Raw genomic sequence first — 15,085 nt, 5'->3', positions numbered from 1 at the left:
TTAGCTAGCATAATAAAGGATCTATCTATCTATCTATCTATCTATCTATCTATCTATCTATCTATCTATCTATCTATCTATCTATCTATCTATCTATCTATCTATCTATCTAATCTATGAAAGGCCTTCCAATGTAATTCCAGCCCAGATAGCTGGCTAGCACTCAGATAGCTGGCTGACTAGCTATAACAGGCCTTTAAATCCAGCTTCTTTCGCTTACGGCCAAACCACCTTGGGAACGCCTGATCTCGTCCGATCTCAGAAGCCAAGCAGGGTTGGGCTCAGTCAGTACCTAGATGGGAGACTGCCTGGGAATACTGAGTGCTGTAAGCTTTTTATTTTTGGGTTTCAGCCCCATTCATGAAGTGTCATTTAGCAGTTAGCTAGCATAATAAAGGATCTATCTATCTATCTATCTATCTATCTATCTATCTATCTATCTATCTATCTATCTATCTATCTATCTATCTATCTATCTATCTATCTATCTATCTATCTATCTATCTATCTAATCTATGAAAGGCCTTCCAATGTAATTCCAGCCCAGATAGCTGGCTAGCACTCAGATAGCTGGCTGACTAGCTATAACAGGCCTTTAAATCCAGCTTCTTTCGCTTACGGCCAAACCACCTTGGGAACGCCTGATCTCGTCCGATCTCAGAAGCCAAGCAGGGTTGGGCTCAGTCAGTACCTAGATGGGAGACTGCCTGGGAATACTGAGTGCTGTAAGCTTTTTATTTTTGGGTTTCAGCCCCATTCATGAAGTGTCATTTAGCAGTTAGCTAGCATAATAAAGGATCTATCTATCTATCTATCTATCTATCTATCTATCTATCTATCTATCTATCTATCTATCTATCTATCTATCTATCTATCTATCTATCTATCTATCTATCTATCTATCTATCTATCTATCTATCTATCTATCTAATCTATGAAAGGCCTTCCAATGTAATTCCAGCCCAGATAGCTGGCTAGCACTCAGATAGCTGGCTGACTAGCTATAACAGGCCTTTAAATCCAGCTTCTTTCGCTTACGGCCAAACCACCTTGGGAACGCCTGATCTCGTCCGATCTCAGAAGCCAAGCAGGGTTGGGCTCAGTCAGTACCTAGATGGGAGACTGCCTGGGAATACTGAGTGCTGTAAGCTTTTTATTTTTGGGTTTCAGCCCCATTCATGAAGTGTCATTTAGCAGTTAGCTAGCATAATAAAGGATCTATCTATCTATCTATCTATCTATCTATCTATCTATCTATCTATCTATCTATCTATCTATCTATCTATCTATCTATCTATCTATCTATCTATCTAATCTATCTATCTATCTATCTATCTATCTATCTATCTATCTATCTATCTATCTATCTATCTATCTATCTATCTATCTATCTATCTATCTATCTATCTAATCTATGAAAGGCCTTCCAATGTAATTCCAGCCCAGATAGCTGGCTAGCACTCAGATAGCTGGCTGACTAGCTATAACAGGCCTTTAAATGCAGCTTATTTCGCTTACGGCCAAACCACCTTGGGAACGCCTGATCTCGTCCGATCTCAGAAGCCAAGCAGGGTTGGGCTCAGTCAGTACCTAGATGGGAGACTGCCTGGGAATACTGAGTGCTGTAAGCTTTTTATTTTTGGGTTTCAGCCCCATTCATGAAGTGTCATTTAGCAGTTAGCTAGCATAATAAAGGATCTATCTATCTATCTATCTATCTATCTATCTATCTATCTATCTATCTATCTATCTATCTATCTATCTATCTATCTATCTATCTATCTATCTATCTATCTAATCTATGAAAGGCCTTCCAATGTAATTCCAGCCCAGATAGCTGGCTAGCACTCAGATAGCTGGCTGACTAGCTATAACAGGCCTTTAAATGCAGCTTATTTCGCTTACGGCCAAACCACCTTGGGAACGCCTGATCTCGTCCGATCTCAGAAGCCAAGCAGGGTTGGGCTCAGTCAGTACCTAGATGGGAGACTGCCTGGGAATACTGAGTGCTGTAAGCTTTTTATTTTTGGGTTTCAGCCCCATTCATGAAGTGTCATTTAGCAGTTAGCTAGCATAATAAAGGATCTATCTATCTATCTATCTATCTATCTATCTATCTATCTATCTATCTATCTATCTATCTATCTATCTATCTATCTATCTATCTATCTATCTATCTATCTATCTATCTAATCTATGAAAGGCCTTCCAATGTAATTCCAGCCCAGATAGCTGGCTAGCACTCAGATAGCTGGCTGACTAGCTATAACAGGCCTTTAAATGCAGCTTCTTTCGCTTACGGCCAAACCACCTTGGGAACGCCTGATCTCGTCCGATCTCAGAAGCCAAGCAGGGTTGGGCTCAGTCAGTACCTAGATGGGAGACTGCCTGGGAATACTGAGTGCTGTAAGCTTTTTATTTTTGGGTTTCAGCCCCATTCATGAAGTGTCATTTAGCAGTTAGCTAGCATAATAAAGGATCTATCTATCTATCTATCTATCTATCTATCTATCTATCTATCTATCTATCTATCTATCTATCTATCTATCTATCTATCTATCTATCTATCTATCTATCTATCTATCTATCTATCTATCTATCTATCTATCTATCTATCTAATCTATGAAAGGCCTTCCAATGTAATTCCAGCCCAGATAGCTGGCTAGCACTCAGATAGCTGGCTGACTAGCTATAACAGGCCTTTAAATCCAGCTTCTTTCGCTTACGGCCAAACCACCTTGGGAACGCCTGATCTCGTCCGATCTCAGAAGCCAAGCAGGGTTGGGCTCAGTCAGTACCTAGATGGGAGACTGCCTGGGAATACTGAGTGCTGTAAGCTTTTTATTTTTGGGTTTCAGCCCCATTCATGAAGTGTCATTTAGCAGTTAGCTAGCATAATAAAGGATCTATCTATCTATCTATCTATCTATCTATCTATCTATCTATCTATCTATCTATCTATCTATCTATCTATCTATCTATCTATCTATCTATCTATCTATCTATCTATCTATCTATCTATCTATCTAATCTATGAAAGGCCTTCCAATGTAATTCCAGCCCAGATAGCTGGCTAGCACTCAGATAGCTGGCTGACTAGCTATAACAGGCCTTTAAATCCAGCTTCTTTCGCTTACGGCCAAACCACCTTGGGAACGCCTGATCTCGTCCGATCTCAGAAGCCAAGCAGGGTTGGGCTCAGTCAGTACCTAGATGGGAGACTGCCTGGGAATACTGAGTGCTGTAAGCTTTTTATTTTTGGGTTTCAGCCCCATTCATGAAGTGTCATTTAGCAGTTAGCTAGCATAATAAAGGATCTATCTATCTATCTATCTATCTATCTATCTATCTATCTATCTATCTATCTATCTATCTATCTATCTATCTATCTATCTATCTATCTATCTATCTATCTATCTATCTATCTATCTATCTAATCTATCTATCTATCTATCTATCTATCTATCTATCTATCTATCTATCTATCTATCTATCTATCTATCTATCTATCTATCTATCTATCTAATCTATGAAAGGCCTTCCAATGTAATTCCAGCCCAGATAGCTGGCTAGCACTCAGATAGCTGGCTGACTAGCTATAACAGGCCTTTAAATGCAGCTTATTTCGCTTACGGCCAAACCACCTTGGGAACGCCTGATCTCGTCCGATCTCAGAAGCCAAGCAGGGTTGGGCTCAGTCAGTACCTAGATGGGAGACTGCCTGGGAATACTGAGTGCTGTAAGCTTTTTATTTTTGGGTTTCAGCCCCATTCATGAAGTGTCATTTAGCAGTTAGCTAGCATAATAAAGGATCTATCTATCTATCTATCTATCTATCTATCTATCTATCTATCTATCTATCTATCTATCTATCTATCTATCTATCTATCTATCTATCTATCTATCTATCTATCTAATCTATGAAAGGCCTTCCAATGTAATTCCAGCCCAGATAGCTGGCTAGCACTCAGATAGCTGGCTGACTAGCTATAACAGGCCTTTAAATGCAGCTTATTTCGCTTACGGCCAAACCACCTTGGGAACGCCTGATCTCGTCCGATCTCAGAAGCCAAGCAGGGTTGGGCTCAGTCAGTACCTAGATGGGAGACTGCCTGGGAATACTGAGTGCTGTAAGCTTTTTATTTTTGGGTTTCAGCCCCATTCATGAAGTGTCATTTAGCAGTTAGCTAGCATAATAAAGGATCTATCTATCTATCTATCTATCTATCTATCTATCTATCTATCTATCTATCTATCTATCTATCTATCTATCTATCTATCTATCTATCTATCTATCTATCTATCTATCTATCTATCTATCTAATCTATGAAAGGCCTTCCAATGTAATTCCAGCCCAGATAGCTGGCTAGCACTCAGATAGCTGGCTGACTAGCTATAACAGGCCTTTAAATCCAGCTTCTTTCGCTTACGGCCAAACCACCTTGGGAACGCCTGATCTCGTCCGATCTCAGAAGCCAAGCAGGGTTGGGCTCAGTCAGTACCTAGATGGGAGACTGCCTGGGAATACTGAGTGCTGTAAGCTTTTTATTTTTGGGTTTCAGCCCCATTCATGAAGTGTCATTTAGCAGTTAGCTAGCATAATAAAGGATCTATCTATCTATCTATCTATCTATCTATCTATCTATCTATCTATCTATCTATCTATCTATCTATCTATCTATCTATCTATCTATCTATCTATCTATCTAATCTATGAAAGGCCTTCCAATGTAATTCCAGCCCAGATAGCTGGCTAGCACTCAGATAGCTGGCTGACTAGCTATAACAGGCCTTTAAATCCAGCTTCTTTCGCTTACGGCCAAACCACCTTGGGAACGCCTGATCTCGTCCGATCTCAGAAGCCAAGCAGGGTTGGGCTCAGTCAGTACCTAGATGGGAGACTGCCTGGGAATACTGAGTGCTGTAAGCTTTTTATTTTTGGGTTTCAGCCCCATTCATGAAGTGTCATTTAGCAGTTAGCTAGCATAATAAAGGATCTATCTATCTATCTATCTATCTATCTATCTATCTATCTATCTATCTATCTATCTATCTATCTATCTATCTATCTATCTATCTATCTATCTAATCTATCTATCTATCTATCTATCTATCTATCTATCTATCTATCTATCTATCTATCTATCTATCTATCTATCTATCTATCTATCTATCTATCTATCTATCTATCTATCTATCTATCTATCTATCTAATCTATGAAAGGCCTTCCAATGTAATTCCAGCCCAGATAGCTGGCTAGCACTCAGATAGCTGGCTGACTAGCTATAACAGGCCTTTAAATGCAGCTTATTTCGCTTACGGCCAAACCACCTTGGGAACGCCTGATCTCGTCCGATCTCAGAAGCCAAGCAGGGTTGGGCTCAGTCAGTACCTAGATGGGAGACTGCCTGGGAATACTGAGTGCTGTAAGCTTTTTATTTTTGGGTTTCAGCCCCATTCATGAAGTGTCATTTAGCAGTTAGCTAGCATAATAAAGGATCTATCTATCTATCTATCTATCTATCTATCTATCTATCTATCTATCTATCTATCTATCTATCTATCTATCTATCTATCTATCTATCTATCTATCTATCTATCTATCTATCTATCTATCTATCTATCTATCTATCTATCTATCTATCTATCTAATCTATGAAAGGCCTTCCAATGTAATTCCAGCCCAGATAGCTGGCTAGCACTCAGATAGCTGGCTGACTAGCTATAACAGGCCTTTAAATGCAGCTTATTTCGCTTACGGCCAAACCACCTTGGGAACGCCTGATCTCGTCCGATCTCAGAAGCCAAGCAGGGTTGGGCTCAGTCAGTACCTAGATGGGAGACTGCCTGGGAATACTGAGTGCTGTAAGCTTTTTATTTTTGGGTTTCAGCCCCATTCATGAAGTGTCATTTAGCAGTTAGCTAGCATAATAAAGGATCTATCTATCTATCTATCTATCTATCTATCTATCTATCTATCTATCTATCTATCTATCTATCTATCTATCTATCTATCTATCTATCTATCTATCTATCTATCTATCTATCTATCTATCTATCTATCTATCTATCTAATCTATGAAAGGCCTTCCAATGTAATTCCAGCCCAGATAGCTGGCTAGCACTCAGATAGCTGGCTGACTAGCTATAACAGGCCTTTAAATGCAGCTTATTTCGCTTACGGCCAAACCACCTTGGGAACGCCTGATCTCGTCCGATCTCAGAAGCCAAGCAGGGTTGGGCTCAGTCAGTACCTAGATGGGAGACTGCCTGGGAATACTGAGTGCTGTAAGCTTTTTATTTTTGGGTTTCAGCCCCATTCATGAAGTGTCATTTAGCAGTTAGCTAGCATAATAAAGGATCTATCTATCTATCTATCTATCTATCTATCTATCTATCTATCTATCTATCTATCTATCTATCTATCTATCTATCTATCTATCTATCTATCTATCTATCTATCTATCTATCTATCTATCTATCTATCTATCTATCTATCTATCTAATCTATGAAAGGCCTTCCAATGTAATTCCAGCCCAGATAGCTGGCTAGCACTCAGATAGCTGGCTGACTAGCTATAACAGGCCTTTAAATCCAGCTTCTTTCGCTTACGGCCAAACCACCTTGGGAACGCCTGATCTCGTCCGATCTCAGAAGCCAAGCAGGGTTGGGCTCAGTCAGTACCTAGATGGGAGACTGCCTGGGAATACTGAGTGCTGTAAGCTTTTTATTTTTGGGTTTCAGCCCCATTCATGAAGTGTCATTTAGCAGTTAGCTAGCATAATAAAGGATCTATCTATCTATCTATCTATCTATCTATCTATCTATCTATCTATCTATCTATCTATCTATCTATCTATCTATCTATCTATCTATCTATCTATCTATCTATCTATCTATCTATCTATCTAATCTATGAAAGGCCTTCCAATGTAATTCCAGCCCAGATAGCTGGCTAGCACTCAGATAGCTGGCTGACTAGCTATAACAGGCCTTTAAATGCAGCTTATTTCGCTTACGGCCAAACCACCTTGGGAACGCCTGATCTCGTCCGATCTCAGAAGCCAAGCAGGGTTGGGCTCAGTCAGTACCTAGATGGGAGACTGCCTGGGAATACTGAGTGCTGTAAGCTTTTTATTTTTGGGTTTCCCATTCATGAAGTGTCATTTAGCAGTTAGCTAGCATAATAAAGGATCTATCTATCTATCTATCTATCTATCTATCTATCTATCTATCTATCTATCTATCTATCTATCTATCTATCTATCTATCTATCTATCTATCTATCTATCTATCTATCTATCTATCTATCTAATCTATGAAAGGCCTTCCAATGTAATTCCAGCCCAGATAGCTGGCTAGCACTCAGATAGCTGGCTGACTAGCTATAACAGGCCTTTAAATGCAGCTTATTTCGCTTACGGCCAAACCACCTTGGGAACGCCTGATCTCGTCCGATCTCAGAAGCCAAGCAGGGTTGGGCTCAGTCAGTACCTAGATGGGAGACTGCCTGGGAATACTGAGTGCTGTAAGCTTTTTATTTTTGGGTTTCAGCCCCATTCATGAAGTGTCATTTAGCAGTTAGCTAGCATAATAAAGGATCTATCTATCTATCTATCTATCTATCTATCTATCTATCTATCTATCTATCTATCTATCTATCTATCTATCTATCTATCTATCTATCTATCTATCTATCTATCTATCTATCTATCTATCTATCTATCTATCTATCTAATCTATGAAAGGCCTTCCAATGTAATTCCAGCCCAGATAGCTGGCTAGCACTCAGATAGCTGGCTGACTAGCTATAACAGGCCTTTAAATCCAGCTTCTTTCGCTTACGGCCAAACCACCTTGGGAACGCCTGATCTCGTCCGATCTCAGAAGCCAAGCAGGGTTGGGCTCAGTCAGTACCTAGATGGGAGACTGCCTGGGAATACTGAGTGCTGTAAGCTTTTTATTTTTGGGTTTCAGCCCCATTCATGAAGTGTCATTTAGCAGTTAGCTAGCATAATAAAGGATCTATCTATCTATCTATCTATCTATCTATCTATCTATCTATCTATCTATCTATCTATCTATCTATCTATCTATCTATCTATCTATCTATCTATCTATCTATCTATCTATCTATCTATCTATCTATCTAATCTATGAAAGGCCTTCCAATGTAATTCCAGCCCAGATAGCTGGCTAGCACTCAGATAGCTGGCTGACTAGCTATAACAGGCCTTTAAATCCAGCTTCTTTAGCTTACGGCCAAACCACCTTGGGAACGCCTGATCTCGTCCGATCTCAGAAGCCAAGCAGGGTTGGGCTCAGTCAGTACCTAGATGGGAGACTGCCTGGGAATACTGAGTGCTGTAAGCTTTTTATTTTTGGGTTTCAGCCCCATTCATGAAGTGTCATTTAGCAGTTAGCTAGCATAATAAAGGATCTATCTATCTATCTATCTATCTATCTATCTATCTATCTATCTATCTATCTATCTATCTATCTATCTATCTATCTATCTATCTATCTATCTATCTATCTATCTATCTATCTAATCTATGAAAGGCCTTCCAATGTAATTCCAGCCCAGATAGCTGGCTAGCACTCAGATAGCTGGCTGACTAGCTATAACAGGCCTTTAAATCCAGCTTCTTTCACTTACGGCCAAACCACCTTGGGAACGCCTGATCTCGTCTGATCTCAGAAGCCAAGCAGTGTTGGGCTCAGTCAGTACCTAGATGGGAGACCGCCTGGGAATACTGAGTGCTGTAAGCTTTTTATTTTTTGGTTTCAGCCCCATTCATGAAGTGTCATTTAGCAGTTAGCTAGCATAATAAAGGATCTATCTATCTATCTATCTATCTATCTATCTATCTATCTATCTATCTATCTATCTATCTATCTATCTATCTATCTATCTATCTATCTATCTATCTATCTATCTATCTATCTATCTATCTAATCTATGAAAGGCCTTCCAATGTAATTCCAGCCCAGATAGCTGGCTAGCACTCAGATAGCTGGCTGACTAGCTATAACAGGCCTTTAAATGCAGCTTCTTTCGCTTACGGCCAAACCACCTTGGGAACGCCTGATCTCGTCCGATCTCAGAAGCCAAGCAGGGTTGGGCTCAGTCAGTACCTAGATGGGAGACTGCCTGGGAATACTGAGTGCTGTAAGCTTTTTATTTTTGGGTTTCAGCCCCATTCATGAAGTGTCATTTAGCAGTTAGCTAGCATAATAAAGGATCTATCTATCTATCTATCTATCTATCTATCTATCTATCTATCTATCTATCTATCTATCTATCTATCTATCTATCTATCTATCTATCTATCTATCTATCTATCTATCTAATCTATGAAAGGCCTTCCAATGTAATTCCAGCCCAGATAGCTGGCTAGCACTCAGATAGCTGGCTGACTAGCTATAACAGGCCTTTAAATCCAGCTTCTTTCGCTTACGGCCAAACCACCTTGGGAACGCCTGATCTCGTCCGATCTCAGAAGCCAAGCAGGGTTGGGCTCAGTCAGTACCTAGATGGGAGACTGCCTGGGAATACTGAGTGCTGTAAGCTTTTTATTTTTGGGTTTCAGCCCCATTCATGAAGTGTCATTTAGCAGTTAGCTAGCATAATAAAGGATCTATCTATCTATCTATCTATCTATCTATCTATCTATCTATCTATCTATCTATCTATCTATCTATCTATCTATCTATCTATCTATCTATCTATCTATCTATCTATCTATCTATCTATCTATCTATCTATCTAATCTATGAAAGGCCTTCCAATGTAATTCCAGCCCAGATAGCTGGCTAGCACTCAGATAGCTGGCTGACTAGCTATAACAGGCCTTTAAATGCAGCTTATTTCGCTTACGGCCAAACCACCTTGGGAACGCCTGATCTCGTCCGATCTCAGAAGCCAAGCAGGGTTGGGCTCAGTCAGTACCTAGATGGGAGACTGCCTGGGAATACTGAGTGCTGTAAGCTTTTTATTTTTGGGTTTCAGCCCCATTCATGAAGTGTCATTTAGCAGTTAGCTAGCATAATAAAGGATCTATCTATCTATCTATCTATCTATCTATCTATCTATCTATCTATCTATCTATCTATCTATCTATCTATCTATCTATCTATCTATCTATCTATCTATCTATCTATCTATCTAATCTATGAAAGGCCTTCCAATGTAATTCCAGCCCAGATAGCTGGCTAGCACTCAGATAGCTGGCTGACTAGCTATAACAGGCCTTTAAATCCAGCTTCTTTCGCTTACGGCCAAACCACCTTGGGAACGCCTGATCTCGTCCGATCTCAGAAGCCAAGCAGGGTTGGGCTCAGTCAGTACCTAGATGGGAGACTGCCTGGGAATACTGAGTGCTGTAAGCTTTTTATTTTTGGGTTTCAGCCCCATTCATGAAGTGTCATTTAGCAGTTAGCTAGCATAATAAAGGATCTATCTATCTATCTATCTATCTATCTATCTATCTATCTATCTATCTATCTATCTATCTATCTATCTATCTATCTATCTATCTATCTATCTATCTATCTATCTATCTATCTATCTATCTATCTATCTATCTATCTATCTAATCTATGAAAGGCCTTCCAATGTAATTCCAGCCCAGATAGCTGGCTAGCACTCAGATAGCTGGCTGACTAGCTATAACAGGCCTTTAAATCCAGCTTCTTTAGCTTACGGCCAAACCACCTTGGGAACGCCTGATCTCGTCCGATCTCAGAAGCCAAGCAGGGTTGGGCTCAGTCAGTACCTAGATGGGAGACTGCCTGGGAATACTGAGTGCTGTAAGCTTTTTATTTTTGGGTTTCAGCCCCATTCATGAAGTGTCATTTAGCAGTTAGCTAGCATAATAAAGGATCTATCTATCTATCTATCTATCTATCTATCTATCTATCTATCTATCTATCTATCTATCTATCTATCTATCTATCTATCTATCTATCTATCTATCTATCTATCTATCTATCTATCTATCTATCTATCTATCTATCTATCTATCTATCTAATCTATGAAAGGCCTTCCAATGTAATTCCAGCCCAGATAGCTGGCTAGCACTCAGATAGCTGGCTGACTAGCTATAACAGGCCTTTAAATCCAGCTTCTTTCACTTACGGCCAAACCACCTTGGGAACGCCTGATCTCGTCTGATCTCAGAAGCCAAGCAGTGTTGGGCTCAGTCAGTACCTAGATGGGAGACCGCCTGGGAATACTGAGTGCTGTAAGCTTTTTATTTTTTGGTTTCAGCCCCATTCATGAAGTGTCATTTAGCAGTTAGCTAGCATAATAAAGGATCTATCTATCTATCTATCTATCTATCTATCTATCTATCTATCTATCTATCTATCTATCTATCTATCTATCTATCTATCTATCTATCTATCTATCTATCTAATCTATGAAAGGCCTTCCAATGTAATTCCAGCCCAGATAGCTGGCTAGCACTCAGATAGCTGGCTGACTAGCTATAACAGGCCTTTAAATGCAGCTTCTTTCGCTTACGGCCAAACCACCTTGGGAACGCCTGATCTCGTCCGATCTCAGAAGCCAAGCAGGGTTGGGCTCAGTCAGTACCTAGATGGGAGACTGCCTGGGAATACTGAGTGCTGTAAGCTTTTTATTTTTGGGTTTCAGCCCCATTCATGAAGTGTCATTTAGCAGTTAGCTAGCATAATAAAGGATCTATCTATCTATCTATCTATCTATCTATCTATCTATCTATCTATCTATCTATCTATCTATCTATCTATCTATCTATCTATCTATCTATCTATCTATCTATCTATCTATCTATCTATCTATCTATCTAATCTATGAAAGGCCTTCCAATGTAATTCCAGCCCAGATAGCTGGCTAGCACTCAGATAGCTGGCTGACTAGCTATAACAGGCCTTTAAATCCAGCTTCTTTCGCTTACGGCCAAACCACCTTGGGAACGCCTGATCTCGTCCGATCTCAGAAGCCAAGCAGGGTTGGGCTCAGTCAGTACCTAGATGGGAGACTGCCTGGGAATACTGAGTGCTGTAAGCTTTTTATTTTTGGGTTTCAGCCCCATTCATGAAGTGTCATTTAGCAGTTAGCTAGCATAATAAAGGATCTATCTATCTATCTATCTATCTATCTATCTATCTATCTATCTATCTATCTATCTATCTAATCTATCTATCTATCTATCTATCTATCTATCTATCTATCTATCTATCTATCTATCTATCTATCTATCTATCTATCTATCTATCTATCTATCTATCTATCTATCTATCTATCTATCTATCTATCTATCTATCTATCTATCTATCTATCTATCTATCTATCTATCTATCTATCTATCTATCTATCTATCTATCTATCTATCTATCTATCTATCTATCTATCTATCTATCTATCTATCTATCTATCTATCTATCTATCTATCTATCTATCTATCTATCTATCTATCTATCTATCTATCTATCTATCTATCTATCTATCTATCTATCTATCTATCTATCTATCTATCTATCTATCTATGAAAGGCCTTCCAATGTAATTCCAGCCCAGATAGCTGGCTAGCACTCAGATAGCTGGCTGACTAGCTATAACAGGCCTTTAAATCCAGCTTCTTTCGCTTACGGCCAAACCACCTTGGGAACGCCTGATCTCGTCCGATCTCAGAAGCCAAGCAGGGTTGGGCTCAGTCAGTACCTAGATGGGAGACTGCCTGGGAATACTGAGTGCTGTAAGCTTTTTATTTTTGGGTTTCAGCCCCATTCATGAAGTGTCATTTAGCAGTTAGCTAGCATAATAAAGGATCTATCTATCTATCTATCTATCTATCTATCTATCTATCTATCTATCTATCTATCTATCTAATCTATCTATCTATCTATCTATCTATCTATCTATCTATCTATCTATCTATCTATCTATCTATCTATCTATCTATCTATCTATCTATCTATCTATCTATCTATCTATCTATCTATCTATCTATCTATCTATCTATCTATCTATCTATCTATCTATCTATCTATCTATCTATCTATCTATCTATCTATCTATCTATCTATCTATCTATCTATCTATCTATCTATCTATCTATCTATCTATCTATCTATCTATCTATCTATCTATCTATCTATCTATCTATCTATCTATCTATCTATCTATCTATCTATCTATCTATCTATCTATCTATCTATCTATCTATCTATCTATCTATCTATCTATCTATCTATCTATCTATCTATCTATCTATCTATGAAAGGCCTTCCAATGTAATTCCAGCCCAGATAGCTGGCTAGCACTCAGATAGCTGGCTGACTAGCTATAACAGGCCTTTAAATGCAGCTTATTTCGCTTACGGCCAAACCACCTTGGGAACGCCTGATCTCGTCCGATCTCAGAAGCCAAGCAGGGTTGGGCTCAGTCAGTACCTAGATGGGTCAGTACCTAGATGGGAGACTGCCTGGGAATACTGAGTGCTGTAAGCTTTTTATTTTTGGGTTTCAGCCCCATTCATGAAGTGTCATTTAGCAGTTAGCTAGCATAATAAAGGATCTATCTATCTATCTATCTATCTATCTATCTATCTATCTATCTATCTATCTATCTATCTATCTATCTATCTATCTATCTATCTATCTATCTATCTATCTATCTATCTATCTATCTATCTATCTATCTATCTAATCTATGAAAGGCCTTCCAATGTAATTCCAGCCCAGATAGCTGGCTAGCACTCAGATAGCTGGCTGACTAGCTATAACAGGCCTTTAAATCCAGCTTCTTTCGCTTACGGCCAAACCACCTTGGGAACGCCTGATCTCGTCCGATCTCAGAAGCCAAGCAGGGTTGGGCTCAGTCAGTACCTAGATGGGAGACTGCCTGGGAATACTGAGTGCTGTAAGCTTTTTATTTTTGGGTTTCAGCCCCATTCATGAAGTGTCATTTAGCAGTTAGCTAGCATAATAAAGGATCTATCTATCTATCTATCTATCTATCTATCTATCTATCTATCTATCTATCTATCTATCTATCTATCTATCTATCTATCTATCTATCTATCTATCTATCTATCTATCTATCTATCTATCTAATCTATGAAAGGCCTTCCAATGTAATTCCAGCCCAGATAGCTGGCTAGCACTCAGATAGCTGGCTGACTAGCTATAACAGGCCTTTAAATCCAGCTTCTTTCGCTTACGGCCAAACCACCTTGGGAACGCCTGATCTCGTCCGATCTCAGAAGCCAAGCAGGGTTGGGCTCAGTCAGTACCTAGATGGGAGACTGCCTGGGAATACTGAGTGCTGTAAGCTTTTTATTTTTGGGTTTCAGCCCCATTCATGAAGTGTCATTTAGCAGTTAGCTAGCATAATAAAGGATCTATCTATCTATCTATCTATCTATCTATCTATCTATCTATCTATCTATCTATCTATCTATCTATCTATCTATCTATCTATCTATCTATCTATCTATCTATCTATCTATCTATCTATCTATCTATCTATCTATCTATCTATCTATCTATCTATCTATCTATCTATCTATCTATCTATCTATCTATCTATCTATCTATCTATCTATCTATCTATCTATCTATCTATCTATCTATCTATCTATCTATCTATCTATCTATCTATCTATCTATCTATCTATCTATCTATCTATCTATCTATCTATCTATCTATCTATCTATCTATCTATCTATCTATCTATCTATCTATCTATCTATCTATCTATCTATCTATCTATCTATCTATCTATCTATGAAAGGCCTTCCAATGTAATTCCAGCCCAGATAGCTGGCTAGCACTCAGATAGCTGGCTGACTAGCTATAACAGGCCTTTAAATGCAGCTTATTTCGCTTACGGCCAAACCACCTTGGGAACGCCTGATCTCGTCCGATCTCAGAAGCCAAGCAGGGTTGGGCTCAGTCAGTACCTAGATGGGAGACTGCCTGGGAATACTGAGTGCTGTAAGCTTTTTATTTTTGGGTTTCAGCCCCATTCATGAAGTGTCATTTAGCAGTTAGCTAGCATAATAAAGGATCTATCTATCTATCTATCTAT

General features: G+C 39.1%; 31 non-coding genes and 3 pseudogenes across 31 annotated transcripts; all 34 read left to right on the top strand.

Annotated features, from left to right (window-relative positions):
• Positions 1-214: 214 nt before the first annotated feature.
• Positions 215-333, top strand: LOC134305560 (5S ribosomal RNA). Its single transcript, XR_010008634.1, has one exon. It is a non-coding gene; the product is annotated as a 5S ribosomal RNA (ribosomal RNA).
• A 280-nt stretch (positions 334-613) lies between these two features.
• Positions 614-732, top strand: LOC134305559 (5S ribosomal RNA). The gene has a single exon (XR_010008633.1). It is a non-coding gene; the product is annotated as a 5S ribosomal RNA (ribosomal RNA).
• A 300-nt stretch (positions 733-1,032) lies between these two features.
• LOC134305558 (5S ribosomal RNA) lies at positions 1,033-1,151 on the top strand. The gene has a single exon (XR_010008632.1). It is a non-coding gene; the product is annotated as a 5S ribosomal RNA (ribosomal RNA).
• Positions 1,152-1,512: 361 nt separating this feature from the next.
• Positions 1,513-1,631, top strand: LOC134305557 (5S ribosomal RNA). The gene has a single exon (XR_010008631.1). It is a non-coding gene; the product is annotated as a 5S ribosomal RNA (ribosomal RNA).
• A 268-nt stretch (positions 1,632-1,899) lies between these two features.
• LOC134305556 (5S ribosomal RNA) lies at positions 1,900-2,018 on the top strand. The gene has a single exon (XR_010008630.1). It is a non-coding gene; the product is annotated as a 5S ribosomal RNA (ribosomal RNA).
• Positions 2,019-2,294: 276 nt separating this feature from the next.
• LOC134305555 (5S ribosomal RNA) lies at positions 2,295-2,413 on the top strand. The gene has a single exon (XR_010008629.1). It is a non-coding gene; the product is annotated as a 5S ribosomal RNA (ribosomal RNA).
• Positions 2,414-2,721: 308 nt separating this feature from the next.
• LOC134305554 (5S ribosomal RNA) lies at positions 2,722-2,840 on the top strand. Its single transcript, XR_010008628.1, has one exon. It is a non-coding gene; the product is annotated as a 5S ribosomal RNA (ribosomal RNA).
• Positions 2,841-3,132: 292 nt separating this feature from the next.
• On the top strand, positions 3,133-3,251 carry LOC134305552 (5S ribosomal RNA). The gene has a single exon (XR_010008626.1). It is a non-coding gene; the product is annotated as a 5S ribosomal RNA (ribosomal RNA).
• Positions 3,252-3,628: 377 nt separating this feature from the next.
• On the top strand, positions 3,629-3,747 carry LOC134305551 (5S ribosomal RNA). The gene has a single exon (XR_010008625.1). It is a non-coding gene; the product is annotated as a 5S ribosomal RNA (ribosomal RNA).
• Positions 3,748-4,019: 272 nt separating this feature from the next.
• Positions 4,020-4,138, top strand: LOC134305550 (5S ribosomal RNA). The gene has a single exon (XR_010008624.1). It is a non-coding gene; the product is annotated as a 5S ribosomal RNA (ribosomal RNA).
• Positions 4,139-4,426: 288 nt separating this feature from the next.
• Positions 4,427-4,545, top strand: LOC134305549 (5S ribosomal RNA). Its single transcript, XR_010008623.1, has one exon. It is a non-coding gene; the product is annotated as a 5S ribosomal RNA (ribosomal RNA).
• Positions 4,546-4,813: 268 nt separating this feature from the next.
• Positions 4,814-4,932, top strand: LOC134305548 (5S ribosomal RNA). Its single transcript, XR_010008622.1, has one exon. It is a non-coding gene; the product is annotated as a 5S ribosomal RNA (ribosomal RNA).
• A 385-nt stretch (positions 4,933-5,317) lies between these two features.
• On the top strand, positions 5,318-5,436 carry LOC134305547 (5S ribosomal RNA). Its single transcript, XR_010008621.1, has one exon. It is a non-coding gene; the product is annotated as a 5S ribosomal RNA (ribosomal RNA).
• A 320-nt stretch (positions 5,437-5,756) lies between these two features.
• On the top strand, positions 5,757-5,875 carry LOC134305546 (5S ribosomal RNA). The gene has a single exon (XR_010008620.1). It is a non-coding gene; the product is annotated as a 5S ribosomal RNA (ribosomal RNA).
• A 304-nt stretch (positions 5,876-6,179) lies between these two features.
• Positions 6,180-6,298, top strand: LOC134305545 (5S ribosomal RNA). Its single transcript, XR_010008619.1, has one exon. It is a non-coding gene; the product is annotated as a 5S ribosomal RNA (ribosomal RNA).
• Positions 6,299-6,610: 312 nt separating this feature from the next.
• LOC134305544 (5S ribosomal RNA) lies at positions 6,611-6,729 on the top strand. Its single transcript, XR_010008618.1, has one exon. It is a non-coding gene; the product is annotated as a 5S ribosomal RNA (ribosomal RNA).
• Positions 6,730-7,017: 288 nt separating this feature from the next.
• On the top strand, positions 7,018-7,136 carry LOC134305543 (5S ribosomal RNA). Its single transcript, XR_010008617.1, has one exon. It is a non-coding gene; the product is annotated as a 5S ribosomal RNA (ribosomal RNA).
• A 284-nt stretch (positions 7,137-7,420) lies between these two features.
• LOC134305541 (5S ribosomal RNA) lies at positions 7,421-7,539 on the top strand. The gene has a single exon (XR_010008615.1). It is a non-coding gene; the product is annotated as a 5S ribosomal RNA (ribosomal RNA).
• A 304-nt stretch (positions 7,540-7,843) lies between these two features.
• Positions 7,844-7,962, top strand: LOC134305540 (5S ribosomal RNA). Its single transcript, XR_010008614.1, has one exon. It is a non-coding gene; the product is annotated as a 5S ribosomal RNA (ribosomal RNA).
• Positions 7,963-8,258: 296 nt separating this feature from the next.
• LOC134305539 (5S ribosomal RNA) lies at positions 8,259-8,377 on the top strand. Its single transcript, XR_010008613.1, has one exon. It is a non-coding gene; the product is annotated as a 5S ribosomal RNA (ribosomal RNA).
• A 280-nt stretch (positions 8,378-8,657) lies between these two features.
• On the top strand, positions 8,658-8,776 carry LOC134305658 (5S ribosomal RNA; annotated as a pseudogene).
• A 288-nt stretch (positions 8,777-9,064) lies between these two features.
• LOC134305537 (5S ribosomal RNA) lies at positions 9,065-9,183 on the top strand. The gene has a single exon (XR_010008612.1). It is a non-coding gene; the product is annotated as a 5S ribosomal RNA (ribosomal RNA).
• Positions 9,184-9,459: 276 nt separating this feature from the next.
• Positions 9,460-9,578, top strand: LOC134305536 (5S ribosomal RNA). Its single transcript, XR_010008611.1, has one exon. It is a non-coding gene; the product is annotated as a 5S ribosomal RNA (ribosomal RNA).
• A 300-nt stretch (positions 9,579-9,878) lies between these two features.
• Positions 9,879-9,997, top strand: LOC134305535 (5S ribosomal RNA). Its single transcript, XR_010008610.1, has one exon. It is a non-coding gene; the product is annotated as a 5S ribosomal RNA (ribosomal RNA).
• Positions 9,998-10,277: 280 nt separating this feature from the next.
• Positions 10,278-10,396, top strand: LOC134305534 (5S ribosomal RNA). The gene has a single exon (XR_010008609.1). It is a non-coding gene; the product is annotated as a 5S ribosomal RNA (ribosomal RNA).
• Positions 10,397-10,704: 308 nt separating this feature from the next.
• LOC134305533 (5S ribosomal RNA) lies at positions 10,705-10,823 on the top strand. The gene has a single exon (XR_010008608.1). It is a non-coding gene; the product is annotated as a 5S ribosomal RNA (ribosomal RNA).
• A 316-nt stretch (positions 10,824-11,139) lies between these two features.
• On the top strand, positions 11,140-11,258 carry LOC134305657 (5S ribosomal RNA; annotated as a pseudogene).
• A 268-nt stretch (positions 11,259-11,526) lies between these two features.
• On the top strand, positions 11,527-11,645 carry LOC134305532 (5S ribosomal RNA). The gene has a single exon (XR_010008607.1). It is a non-coding gene; the product is annotated as a 5S ribosomal RNA (ribosomal RNA).
• A 296-nt stretch (positions 11,646-11,941) lies between these two features.
• Positions 11,942-12,060, top strand: LOC134305531 (5S ribosomal RNA). Its single transcript, XR_010008606.1, has one exon. It is a non-coding gene; the product is annotated as a 5S ribosomal RNA (ribosomal RNA).
• A 576-nt stretch (positions 12,061-12,636) lies between these two features.
• Positions 12,637-12,755, top strand: LOC134305529 (5S ribosomal RNA). The gene has a single exon (XR_010008604.1). It is a non-coding gene; the product is annotated as a 5S ribosomal RNA (ribosomal RNA).
• A 612-nt stretch (positions 12,756-13,367) lies between these two features.
• On the top strand, positions 13,368-13,502 carry LOC134305681 (5S ribosomal RNA; annotated as a pseudogene).
• A 300-nt stretch (positions 13,503-13,802) lies between these two features.
• Positions 13,803-13,921, top strand: LOC134305528 (5S ribosomal RNA). The gene has a single exon (XR_010008603.1). It is a non-coding gene; the product is annotated as a 5S ribosomal RNA (ribosomal RNA).
• Positions 13,922-14,209: 288 nt separating this feature from the next.
• LOC134305527 (5S ribosomal RNA) lies at positions 14,210-14,328 on the top strand. Its single transcript, XR_010008602.1, has one exon. It is a non-coding gene; the product is annotated as a 5S ribosomal RNA (ribosomal RNA).
• Positions 14,329-14,879: 551 nt separating this feature from the next.
• LOC134305526 (5S ribosomal RNA) lies at positions 14,880-14,998 on the top strand. Its single transcript, XR_010008601.1, has one exon. It is a non-coding gene; the product is annotated as a 5S ribosomal RNA (ribosomal RNA).
• Positions 14,999-15,085: the final 87 nt, after the last annotated feature.

The sequence above is a fragment of the Trichomycterus rosablanca genome, unplaced genomic scaffold (genome assembly GCF_030014385.1).
Source record: "Trichomycterus rosablanca isolate fTriRos1 unplaced genomic scaffold, fTriRos1.hap1 scaffold_142, whole genome shotgun sequence".
In the NCBI taxonomy this organism is placed as follows: domain Eukaryota; kingdom Metazoa; phylum Chordata; class Actinopteri; order Siluriformes; family Trichomycteridae; genus Trichomycterus; species Trichomycterus rosablanca.
This window is presented reverse-complemented; position numbering and strand designations above follow the sequence as displayed.